This window comes from Triticum urartu, chromosome 3A (assembly GCF_056163025.1).
Source record: "Triticum urartu cultivar PI428250 chromosome 3A, HENAU_Tu73, whole genome shotgun sequence".
NCBI lineage: Eukaryota > Viridiplantae > Streptophyta > Magnoliopsida > Poales > Poaceae > Triticum > Triticum urartu.
This window is the reverse complement of record NC_141875.1, coordinates 736,472,119-736,486,228: the sequence shown is the minus strand read 5'-3', so window position 1 is coordinate 736,486,228 and position 14,110 is coordinate 736,472,119.

Below are 14,110 nucleotides of genomic sequence, written 5' to 3'. Positions count from 1 at the left end.
ATGCATCATGCATGTAGATACACCTTCATGGCCTTGAAGCTCCAGTGGTTCCTGTTTCCTTGGCCGTGTGTCCCGTCTTTTCCACGGTTAACCCAGGCCTTGATGCTCTTGACAGCAAACTCTGCATCATCGCCGAGACACCTATCCACCAAACTCACGCATCTGTCATGCCTTCCATAGCACCAACGAGGAACAACCTATGCAAATTTTGGAAGCATGACATGTGAGCACGAAACATATAGTTGACTGCTTAAAACAATGAAAAGTCAGTAATAGTTACCTTCATGAACTGCTCCCTGTTCAAGGTAAGTCATTGCCTCTGCGCTTGAGTTTTGGTCATCTTTTGTTGCAGGTAGATGTGGTAGTACTGCGAGACAGCAACCCAGCGCACCTCGTACTGCAACTAACGAGCTTTCTTCTTCACAGCCGCAAGCAAGACCATGTCGGCTCTGGCCTTGTGCACGTCAAGAACTCTATAGAGTTGCTGCAATCATGCATAAACCAGAAACAAACAAGGCATGAGTTGAGTGATTCAATGATAAACTATGAACGAAACTGAAGACAAGTGATTCAGAAGAGAGCTTACCCAAAATTTGGTGATCACGGCCTTAGCGGCCATCCCGTACTTCGCATTGCTGCAAGCCTCGTAGTGGGCCCAGCTCGTGGCCAAAACCCCATGCTGCGGGTCCCTGTCTGGCTGCGGGCAGAATAGGCCAGGACAAAACTCCCTCAATAGGACAGTGATAAGGCCGTTCGGTTTACGACCCTTTCCACGAAGGATCCAGTTACTGCAAAAGAATCAAAGGATTGCCATGTGTACAATAAGAAAATGTTGTCATGTGTTGAAAATATGATTGAGAGACACTTACTCTGTCCCCGCTGGTTCAATGAGCCACTTGTGCGCCTCGATAGAAGGTGGTGTAGGTACTCCGGCAGTACCACGCAGCCACCCCTGCGGAGCACCCGGTGGCAAGTCACCCCACAACTCGGGGTCAACCTCCCCTCCACCACCCTCCTCGCCCTCCTCCTTGATGTCTACTACACAACCTTCTTCTTGTAGACGTTGTTGCGCCTCCAAGTGCAGAGGTTTGTAGGACAGTAGCAAATTTTCCTCAAGTGGATGACCTAAGGTTTATCAATCCGTAGGAGGCGTACGATGAAGATGGTATCTCTAAAGCAACCCTGCAACCAAATAACAAAGAGTCTCTTGTGTCCCCAACACACCCAATACAATGCTAAATTGTATAGGTGCACTAGTTCGGCGAAGAGATATGGTGATACAAGTGCAATATGGATGGTAGATCAAGGTTTTTGTAATCTGAAAATATAAAAACAGCAAGGTAACTAATGATAAAAGTGAGCGTAAACGGTATTGCAATGCATTGAAACAAGGCCTAGGGTTCATACTTTCACTAGTGCAAGTCCTCTCAACAATAATAACATAATTGGATCACATAACTATCCCTCAACATGCAACAAAGAGTCACTCCAAAGTCACTAATAGCGGAGAACAAACGAAGAGATTATGGTAGGTTACGAAACCACCTCAAAGTTATTCTTTCCAATCAATCCATCCTATAGGTGTCACAAAAAGCCCTAGAGTTCGTACTAGAATAACGCCTTAAGACACAAATCAACCAAAACCCTAATGTCACCTAGATACTCCAATGTCACCTCAAGTATCCATGGGTATGATTATACGATATGCATCAAACAATCTTAGATTCATCTATTCAACCAACACATAGAACCTTAAAGAGTTCCCCAAAGTTCCTACCGGAGAGTCAAGACGAAAACGTGTGCCAACCCCTATGCATAGGTTCATGGGCGGAACCCGCAAGTTGATCACCAAAACATACATCAAGTGAACCAATAGAATAACCCATTGTCACCACGGTTATCCCACGCAAGACATACATCAAGTGTTCTCAAATCCTCAAAAACTCAATCCGATAAGATAACTTCAAAGGGAAAAGTCAATCCATTACAAGAGAGTAGAGGGGGAGAAACATCATAAGATCCAACTATAATAGCAAAGCTCGCGATACATCAAGATCGTACCACCTCAAGAACATGAGAGAGAGAGAGATCAAACACATAGCTACTGGTACATACCCTCAGCCCCGAGGGAGAACTACTCCCTCCTCATCATGGAGAGCGTCGGGATGATGAAGATAGCCACCGGAGAGGGATTCCCCCTCCGGCAGGGTGCCGGAACGGGTCTAGATTGGCTTTCAGTGGCTACGGAGACTTCTGGCGGCGGAACTACCCATCTATTGTGCTCCCCGGTCGTTTTAGGGTATATGGAGATATATAGGCGGAAGAAGTACGTCAGGGGGGCCACGAGGGGCCCACGAGGGTGTAGGGCGCACCCAGGGGGGTGAGCGCGCCCTGCCTCGTGGCTTCCTCGCTGCTTCCCTTACGTGCACTCCAAGTCTCCCGGGTTGCTTTCCTTCCAAAAATAAGTTCCGTGAAGTTTCAGGTCAATTGGACTCCGTTTGATTTTCCTTTTCTGTGATACTCTAAAACAAGGAAAAAAACAGAAACTGGCACTGGGCTCTAGGTTAATAGGTTAGTCGCAAAAATTATATAAAATAGCATATAAATGCATATAAAACATCCAAGGTTGATAATATAATAGCATGGAACAATCAAAAATTATAGATACGTTGGAGACGTATCAGCATCCCCAAGCTTAATTCCTGCTCGTCCTCGAGTAGGTAAATGATAAAAACAGAATTTTTGATGTGGAATGCTACCTAACATATTTCTCTAAGTAATTCTCTTCATTTTGGCATGAATGTTCAGATCCATAAGATTCAAGACAAAAGTTTAATATTGACATAAAAATAATAATACTTCAAGCATACTAACAAAGTAATCATGTCTTCGCAAAATAACATGGCCAAAGAAAGCTATCCCTACAAAATCATATAGTCTGGCTATGCTCCATCTTCACCACACAAAATATTTAAATCATGCACAACTCCGATGACAAGCTAAGCAATTGTTTCATACTTTTGATGTTCTCAATCTTTTTCAATCTTCACGCAATACATGAGCGTGAGCCATGGACATAGCACTATAGGTGGAATAGAATGGTGGTTGTGGAGAAGACAAAAAGGAGAAGATAGTCTCACATCAACTAGGCGTATCAACGGGCTATGGAGATGCCCATCAATAGTATCAATGTGAGTGAGTAGGGATTTCCATGCAACGGATGCACTAGAGCTATAAGTGTATGAAATCTCAAAAAGAAACTAAGTGGGTGTGCATCCAACTCGCTTGCTCACGAAGACCTAGGGCATTTTGAGGAAGCCCATCATTGGAATACAAGCCAACTTCTATAATGAAAGATTCCCACTAGTATATGAAAGTGACAACATAGGAGATTCTCTATCATGAAGATTATGGTGCTACTTTGAAGCACTAGTGTGGTAAAAGGATAGTAGGATTGCCCCTTCTCTGTTTTTCTCTCATTTTTTTATTTGGGAATTTTCTCTTTTTTTATGGCCTCTTATTTTTTTTATTTGGGCCTTTTCTCTTTTTTTGGCCTCTTTTTTTTAGTCCGGAGTCTCATCCCGACTTGTGGGGGAATCATAGTCTCCATCATCCTTTCCTCACTGGGACAATGCTCTAATAATGATGATCATCACACTTTTATTTACTTACAACTCAAGAATTACAACTCGATACTTAGAACAAAACATGACTCTATATGGATGCCTCCGGCGGTGTACCGGGATGTGCAATGACTCATGAGTGACATGTATGAAAGAATTATGAACGGTGGCTTTGCCACAAATACAATGTCAACTATATGATCATGCAAAGCAATATGACAATGATGGAGCGTGTCATAATAACGGAACGGTGGAAAGTTGCATGGCAATATATCTCGGAATGGCTATGGAAATGCCATAATAGGTAGGTATGGTGGCTGTTTTGAGGAAGGTATATGGTGGGTGTATGATACCGGCGAAAGGTGCGCGGTATTAGAGAGGCTAGCAATGGTGGAAGGGTGAGAGTGCATATAATCCATGGACTCAACATTAGTCATAAAGAACTCATATACTTATTGCAAAAATCTACAAGTTATCAAAGCAAAGTATTACGCGCATGCTCCTAGGGGGATAGATTGGTAGGAAAAGACCATCGCTCGTCCCCGACCGCCACTCATAAGGAAGACAATCAATAAATAAATCATGCTCCGACTTCATCACATAACGGTTCATCATACGTGCATGCTACGGGAATCACAAACTTCAACACAAGTATTTCTCAAATTCACAACTACTCAACTAGAATGACTCTAATATTACCATCCTCATATCTTAAAACAATCATCAAGTATCAAACTTCTCATATTATTCAATACACTTTATATGGAAGTTTTTATTATATCCCTCTTGGATGCCCATCATATTAGGACTAGTTTCATGACCAAAGCAAACTACCATGCTGTTCTAAAGACTCTCAAAATAAGATAAGTGAAGCACGAGAGTTCATCTATTTCTTCAAAATAAAACCACCACCGTGCTCTAAAAAGATATAAGTGAAGCACTAGAGCAAATGACAAACTACTCCGAAAGATATAAGTGAAGATCAATGAGTAGTTGAATAATTATGCAACTTTGTGAAGACTCTATAACATCTAATAATTTCAGATCTTGGTATTTTATTCAAACAGCAAGCAAAACAAAAGAAAATAAAATGACGCTCCAAGCAAAACACGTATCATGTGGTGAATAAAAATATAGCTCCAAGTAAAGTTACCGATGAACGAAGACAAAAGAGCGGATGCCTTCCGGGGCATCCCCAAGCTTAGGCTCTTGGTTGTCCTTGAATATTACCTTGGGGTGCCTTGTGCATCCCCTATCTTAGGCTCTTTCCACTCTTTATTCCATAGTCCATCGAATCTTTACCCAAAACTTGAAAACTTCACAACACAAAACTTAACAGAAAACTCGTAAGCTCCGTTAGTATAAGAAAATAAATCACCACTTAGGTACTGTTGTGAACTCATTCTATATTCATATTGGTGTAATATCTACTGTATTCCAACTTATCTATGGTTCATACCCTCCGATACTACTCATAGATTCATCAAAATAAGCAAACAACACATAGAAAACAGAATCTGTCAAAAACAGAACAGTCTGTAGTAATCTGTATCAAACGTATACTTCTAGAACTCATAAAATTCTCAAATAACTTGGTGGACCTGAGTAATTTGTCTATTAATCATCTTCAAAAATAATTAACTAAATATCACTCTCCAACAAAAAATGGCAGCAATTCTCGTGAGCGCTAAAGTTTCTGTTTTTTACAGCAAGATCAACAAGACTTTCCCCAAGTCTTCCCAATGGTTCTACTTGGCACAAACACTAATTAAAACAATAAAACTACATCTAAAAAGAGGCTATATAAATTATTTATTACTAAACAGGAGCAAAAAGCAAGGAACAAAAATAAAGTTGGGTTGCCTCCCAACAAGCGCTATCGTTTAACGCCCCTAGCTAGGCATGATGATTTCAATGATGCTCACATAAAAGATAAGAATTGAAACATAAAGAGAGCATCATGAAGAATATGACTAGCCCATTTAAGTCTAACCCACATCCTATGCATAGGGATTTTGTGAGCAAACAACTTATGGTAACAATAATCAACTAGCAAAGGAAGGCAAAACAAGCATAACTTCAAAACTTTAAGCACATAGAGAGGAAACTTGATATTATTGCAATTCCTACAAGCATTTATTCCTCCCTCATAATAATTTTCAGTAGCATCATGAATGAATTCAACAATATAACTATCACATAAAGCATTCTTTTAATGATCTACAAGCATAGAAATTTTATTACTCTCCACATAAGAAAATTTCTTCTCGTGAATAGTAGTGGGAGCAAACTCTCAACAAAATAATTATCATGTGAGGCATAATCCAATTGAAAACTAAAATCATGATGACAAGTTTCATGGATATCATTATTCTTTATAGCATACAAGTCATCACAATAATCATCATAGATAGCAACTTTGTTCTCATAATCAATTGCAACCTCTTCCGAAATAGTGGATTAATCACAAAATAAAGTCATGACCTCTCCAAATCCACTTTCATCAATATAATCATCATAAATAGGAGGCATGCTTTCATCATAATAAATTTGCCCATCAAAACTTGGGGGACAAAAAATATCATGTTCATCAAACATAGCTTCCCCAAGCTTGTGGCTTTGCATATCATTAGCATCATGGATATTCAAAGAATTAATACTAACAACATTGCAATCATGCTCATCATACAAGGATTTAGTGCCAAACATTTTAATGCATTCTTCTTCTAAAATTTTGGCACAAATTTCCTTTCCATCATACTCACGAAAGATATTAAAAAGATGAAGCGTATGAGGCAAACTTAATTCCATTTTTTTTGTAATTTTCTTTTATAGACTAAACTAGTGATAAAACAAGAAACTAAAAGACTCGATTGAAGATCTAAAGATATACCTTCAAGCACTCACCTCCCCGGCAACGGCGCCAGAAAAGAGCTTGATGTCTACTACACAAACTTCTTCTTATAGACGTTGGGCCTCCAAGTGCGGAGGTTTGTAGGACAATAGAAAATTTCCCTCAAGTGGATGATCTAAGGTTTATCAATCCATAGGAGGCATAGGATGAAGATGGTCTCTCTCAAGCAACCCTGCAACCAAATAACAAAGAGTCTCTTGTGTCCCTAACACACCCAATACAATGGTAAATTGTATAGGTGCACCAGTTCGGCGAAGAGATGGTGATACAAGTGCAATATGGATGGTAGATAAAGGTTTTTGTAATCTGAAAATATAAAAACAGCAAGGTAACTAATGATAAAAGTGAGCGTAAACGGTATTGCAATGCGTTGAAACAAGGCCTAGGGTTCATACTTTCACTAGTGCAAGTCCTCTCAACAATAATAACATAATTGGATCACATAACTTTCCCTCAACATGCAACAAAGAGTCACTCCAAAGTCACTAATAGCGGAGAACAAACGAAGAGATTATGGTAGGGTACGAAACCACCTCAAAGTTATTCCTTCCAATCAATCCGTTGGGCTATTCCAATAGGTGTCACAAACAGCCCTAGAGTTCATACTAGAATAACGCCTTAAGACACAAATCAACCAAAACCCTAATGTCACCTAGATGCTCCAATGTCACCTCAAGTATCCATGGGTATGATTATACGATATGCATCACACAATCTCAGATTCATCTATTCAACTAACACATAGAACCTCAAAGAGTGCCCCAAAGTTCCTACCGGATAGTCAAGACGAAAACGTGTGCCAACCCCTATGCATAGGTTCATGGGCGGAACCCGCAAGTTGATCACCAAAACATACATCAAGTGAATCAATAGAATAACCCATTGTCACCACGGTTATCCCACGCTAGACATACATCATGTGTTCTCAAATCCTTAAAGACTCAATCAGATAAGATAACTTCAGAGGGAAAACTCAATCCATTACAAGAGAGTAGACGGGGAGAAACATCATAAGATCCAACTATAATAGCAAAGCTCGCAATACATCAAGATTGTACCACCTCAAGAACACGAGAGAGAGAGAGAGAGATCAAACACATAGCTACTGGTACATACCCTCAGCCCCGAGGGAGAACTACTCCCTCCTCATCATGGAGAGCATCGGGATGATGAAGATAGCCACCGGAGAGGGATTCCCCTCTAGCAGGGTGCCGGAACGGGTCTAGATTGGCTTTCGGTGGCTACGAAGACTTCTGGCGGCGGAACTACCCATCTATTGTGCTCCCCGATCGTTTTAGGGTATATGGAGATATATAGGCGGAAGAAGTATGCCAGGGGGGCCACGAGGGGCCCACGAGGGTGGAGGGGGCTCCCAGGGGGGTGTGGGCGCGCCCCCCTGCCTCGTGGCTTCCTCGTTGCTTCCCTTACGTGCACTCCAAGTCTCCCGGGTTGCTTCCCTTCCAAAAATAAGTTTCGTGAAGTTTCAGGTCAATTGGACTCCGTTTGATTTTCCTTTTCTGCGATACTCTAAAACAAGGAAAAAACAGAAACTGGCACTGGGCTCTAGGTTAATAGGTTAGTCCCAAAAATCATATAAAATAGCATATAAATGCATATAAAATATCCAAGGTTGATAATATAATAGCATGGAACAATCAAAAATTAGAGATACGTTGGAGACGTATCAGCATCCCCAAGCTTAATTCCTGCTCGTCCTCGAGTAGGTAAATGATAAAAACAGAATTTTTGATGTGGAATGCTACCTAACATATTTCTCTAAGTAATTCTCTTCATTTTGGCATGAATGTTCAGATCCATAAGATTCAAGACAAAAGTTTAATATTGACATAAAAATAATAATACATCAAGCATACTAACAAAGTAATCATGTCTTCACAAAATAACATGGCCAAAGAAAGCTATCCCTACAAAATCATATAGTCTGGCTATGCTCCATCTTCACCACACAAAATATTTAAATCATGCACAACCCCGATGACAAGCCAAGCAATTGTTTCATACTTTTGATGTTCTCAATCTTTTTCAACTCCTCTAGGGGCTCTCCCCCAACCCCTCCTCATCTATGGTCTCCTCCCCCGACCACTCCACCTCCCTGTGAGGTGTCATCCTCGCGTAGTGGGGAGGGAACCTTGTGGGCTCGTCCACTCCGAGTAAGTCCTTTGAATTTACCGAGGAAACTGGCGCCGCTGGACTTGCCCATGATTAGCAAACCTACATTGAGAAGAGAATAAACAATTAGTAAGGATATCAAATAAACAAGCATACAGGAAAAACATTAATAACAGAAGAGCACATTAAGCATATGATTGTAATGATCATTAGAAGAACTTACATTTTCTAGACCCGTATGAATCATCACTATTGTAATCTATTTGTCGACCGGTCTCATCATCACTATCATGCATATCTTCTTTGTTGTCTGACGGAGGTGGAGGCTCTTCCTCATCGTCAGTGTGTTCATTTAACTTTTCAAGCATAATTATGTCTCTTTGATTCACAACTGCCTCACCATCAATCCGTGCATCGTCGTCATTTGGGTCTAGGTCAACATAACCCAAGTCATCATCCTCATTGTTTCGGACCATGTCATCATGTTCCTCTTGAAAGAACAGTCCCTCGTATGTCATGGGGTTTATGTTGTAGTAATCATCATCATTCGGGTCCGATAGCTTACCATGTGGCGACACCTTGAACACAACTTCCCAACCCTTTAGGTACTCTTTCTGGCATGGGTAAGGTAGATAATAAACTTGTGTGGCCTGGGTAGCGGCGATAAAGAGAGCTGCTCCGACATAGACGGTTGATGGTTTAACTTCAACTAAACCAACAGAAGGCATATGTCTCAGACCCTTTTTAGGGTCGAACCATTGGCATTTGAACACAGTGTGACTTAGGGGTTCGCGGCCATGTTTGAATGTAAGCTCGTATATTTTTCCTACCCTTCCGTAGTAATCTACTTTATCATCTCCTTCTGTGAAGACTCCAGTATTTATGGTTTTGGGATCAGGCCGACTGTTCTGGTGCTCCTCTGTATGGAAGCGATACCCATTCACATCATACTTTTGGCATGTCATGACGGTAGGTTTAAAACCCATGGAAACCCATCTCAATTTTTCATCCATTGATTCGTTCGGATCATTTCCCTACAAGTTTAATTGAAATTATAGGGCGCATGAGTTTAATTGGAATTGTACAGTAAAATAGGTAATAGGGAAGTGTGAAAAATTACTTTCTCCATGAACCACACAACGAAATTTTTCCTTGCATCAGCACCCTTTCGGAGAAGAGCAAATGCCTCCGCTTCAGTAGGAGGTAGCATTCCCATCCACTCTTCATCAATGAATCGACTACAATAAGAAAAGCGGTATAAGAACTAGGCAAAGTGAACATAATGAATTGACTAAAAGAATGGTGCAAAGGTATTACCTCATCCACTCATCCTCAACTTCCTTGAGGTTGCGCAAGATATAGAACATGACATCCTCCCACTCATCTCGTGGCATGAGATAATGTGTCGAGCATCCAGCCCTGCCACCTTGCCCGATGAATAGAGGCAACTTGGGTTTATACTTGGGTTCTTCTGTATTGTATCGAGACACCTTATTATGCAACGTGGGAACATGGTCCGGATAGTAGGTTGTCCTGAGGTCTGCCACCTCCTCTAGGATAACTGCCTCAGCTATGGAAGCTTCAATCTTAGCTTTGTTTCCACATTTCTGTCTCAGATGCTTGTTCTGTCTCTCAAGGCCGTACTGTCAACGATTCTGCACAGGGCCCCCCAACAATACCTCGTTCGCGAGGTGCAAAATGAGATGTGCCATCGAAGTAAAGAAGTCTGTCGGGAAGATCTTCTCTAGCTTGCATATCAACTTCGACGCCTTCGTATGCATTTCTTTTATCTTCTGAGGACATATTTCTTTAGCACAAAGCATGCGGAAGAAATGGCTTAACTCCGCAAGCACACACCAGACACGCTCGGGAACATAGCCCCGAACCATCACCAGCATAATCCGCTCAATCCATACATGATAGTCATGACTCTTGAGCCCGGTCACCTTGCCCGTTGAAAGATTGACCCCCTTACTTATATTCGACGCATAACCATCAGTGAACTTCACGACGTGTTTCAGCCACTTCAATGCCTCCATCTTATGATCCTTTTTAAGTACGAAGTTAGCATCTGGCTTGAACCAAGATTTTCGACTGCCTGTGGGAGGCTGCATGTGTAGACGTGGTCTATCACAAATATTCTGTTGATCGACTCTAGCATTAACATTATCCTTTGTCTTATCAGGAATGTTGAGGATCATGCAAACAAGGGACTCTGCGACATTCTTTTCGGTGTGCATCACGTCGATGTTGTATGGAAGTTTGAGGTCCTTAAAATAGGGAAGCTGCGTGAAGGGGGTAATGTGAGTCCAGTTGCGCGTCTCACGATAAGCTTCAAAACATTTTTTCCCTTTACCTTTTCCTTTGCCCTCGCCCTCGTCTTTTCCTGTGGCTTTTCCTTTGCCTTTGCCTTTGTGTTGGGGATATAACTATCAGTTATGACCCGCCCAGAAGGGGTCGGGTCTGCCCCAATGGCGGGTTACACAAGAAGCTGATACGTCTCCGTCGTATCTATAATTTTTGATTGTTCCATGCCAATATTATTCAACTTTCATATACTTTTTGGCAACTTTTTATACTATTTTTGGGACTAACATATTGATCCAGTGCCTAGTGCCAGTTCCTGTTTGTTGCATGTTTTTTGTTTCGCAGAAAACCCATACCAAACGGAGTCCAAACGGAATAAAAACTGACGGAGATTTATTTTGGAATATTTATGAATTTTGGGAAGTGGAATCATCACTAGACGGTGCCCGAGGGGGGCACGAGGTAGGGGGGCGCGCCCCAGGGTGTCAGGCGCGCCCCTGACCCTCGTGGTCACCCCGTAAGGCGGTTGGAGCCCTTCTTTCGCCGCAAGAAAGCTAGTATCCGGATAGAGATCGTGTTAAAATTTCAGCCCAATCGGAGTTACGGATCTCCGGGAATATAAGAAATGGTGAAAGGGAAGAATCTGAGAACGCAGAACCAGAGAGAAACAGAGAGATAGATCCAATCTCGGAGGGGCTGTCGCCCCTCCCATGCCATGGAGGCCAAGGACCAGAGGGGAAACCCTTCTCCCATCTAGGGAGGAGGTCAATGAAGAAGAGGAAGAAGGGGGCCCCTCTCCCCCTCTCCTCCGGTGGCACCGGAACGCCGCCGTGGCCATCATCATCATCACCGCGATATTCACCGACACATCCGCCATCTTCACCAACATCTCCATCACCTTCCCCCCTCTATCTACAGCGGTCCACTCTCCGGCAACCCGCTGTACCCTCTACTTGAACATGGTGCTTTATGCTTCACATTATTATCCAATGATGTGTTGCCATCCTATGATGTCTGAGTAGATTTTCGTTGTCCTATCGGTGGTTGATGAATTGCTATGATTGATTTAATTTGCTTGTGGTTATGTTGTTGTCCTTTGGTGCCCATCATATGAGCGCGCGCGTGGATCACACCATAGGGTTAGTTGTATGTTGATAGGACTATGTATTGGAGGGCAAGAGTGACAGAAGCTTCAACCTAGCATAGAAATTGATGCATACGGGATTGAAGGGGGACCAATATATCTTAATGCTATGGTTGGGTTTTACCTTAATGAACATTAGTAGTTGCGGATGCTTGCTAATAGTTCCAATCATAAGTGCATAGAATTCCAAGTCAGGGATGACATGCTAGCAGTGGCCTCTCCCACATAATACTTGCTATCGGTCTAGTAAAGTAGTCAATTGCTTAAGGGACAATTTCGCAACTCCTACCACCACTTTTCCACACTCGCTATATTTACTTTATTGCTTCTTTACCTTAACAGCCCCTACTTTTTATTTACGTACTCTTTATTATCTTGCAAACCTATCCAACAACACCTACAAAGTACTTCTAGTTTCATACTTGTTCTAGGTAAAGCGAACGTCAAGCGTGCGTAGAGTTGTATCGGTGGTCGATAGAACTTGAGGGAATATTTGTTCTAACTTTAGCTCCTCGTTGGGTTCGACACTCTTACTTATCTAAAACTGTTGCGATCCCCTATACTTGTGGGTTATCAGAAGCCCAGTAAACATTCAAGATGATAGTTTTCTAAATCTTATAGAAGGCCCAAAGGCCTGGAGGCGGCTTAAGGCCTGATATTATGAACCGCCGTATGAACCGCCGTATGTAAGGAAAGACTTGTAAAGAAAGGCATGTAAAGGAAGTCACCGAGCCGGACACGATTATGAGTCGGCCGGGACTCAGAGGCCACCAGGCGTCAACCAATGTATATAAGGGGACGACCCGGTGGCGGCTTAGGGAAAGAAACAAGAGATCGATAACCAAGCCGGCGAGTTAAGCCTCTTGGTGACCGAAACCCCCAGCAATACCAACACAACTAGACATAGGCTTTTACCTTCATCGTAAGGGGCCGAACTAGTATAAAACCTCTCATGTCCTTTGTCCCGATTAACCCCTTTAAGCTTCCTAGTTGCGATGGCCCTACGACTAAGTCCTTTCTCTAGGACATCTGCCGTGATAATTCCATGACAGTTGGCGCCCACCGTGGGGCCAGCGTACGGTGGATTTGAGTTCTTGAAGGGCAACTTCGAAGGGCTCAAGGGATATGTTGTGGGCCGGATCACCAAGATTCGTTGCGGCAAGCTCTACATCGACGACGAAGGCTGGGGCCCGAGGCCGGCTCAATTGAGTATGGATCGGCGAGTCAGGCCCTCAGCCGGACGTCCACACCAACCTCATCGAAACGGCTCAGCGCAAGGACCACCAGTGTTCAATCTGTCGCGAAGCATGCCTTCGTAGGCTGCGTCCATGGTGGTGAATACTCTGAAGGATCGGTGGAGGGCGGTGAGACGGCCGCCTGTTCTGACACTGCATCATCAACGGGCGAGACGGACTCTTTGTACCAGCTGCAGGATGGCATGCTCGGGGGCTGTTCCGATGGCAGCAGTATTCCGGACCCTCTTGAGCCGCTGAATTGGGCCGGAGTCTTCATAGCAGGGACACAGCCCGGGCAGAACTCTACAGAAGTGGCAGCAATAGCTACCGGGTCGGCTGCAGCCGGGTCAGGAGACCTCGCACGCCCCCCCGGCTTAGATTCTAATGGACCTCATGGATAAACTGACGACTCTGTTGACCGCCGTGGTAGAGCCGGCGGATAAAGCCCAGCACGACGCAGAGGTGGCACGCGTACGTGAAGAGATGGTGCAAGCCAAGGAAGATCTAGCCGCAGAGGAAGTCAGGATGGCAGCAGACTGGGTGGCTTTGGACGTTCGTGCTCAACAACTTCAAGCGGAGACCTTCCAGCTCTCGGTGGATCTTAACGCGTCAAACGAGGTCATGAGGAGGAGGCATCAGAAAACTCAGTCACATCTACCTCTCACGCTTGATCCTAGGAACCTATTCCATACACCCGGGGCTGGGGGAAGCAACCCGCCGGAGGCAAACCGAATCACGACACCCGACGCACCGGTTC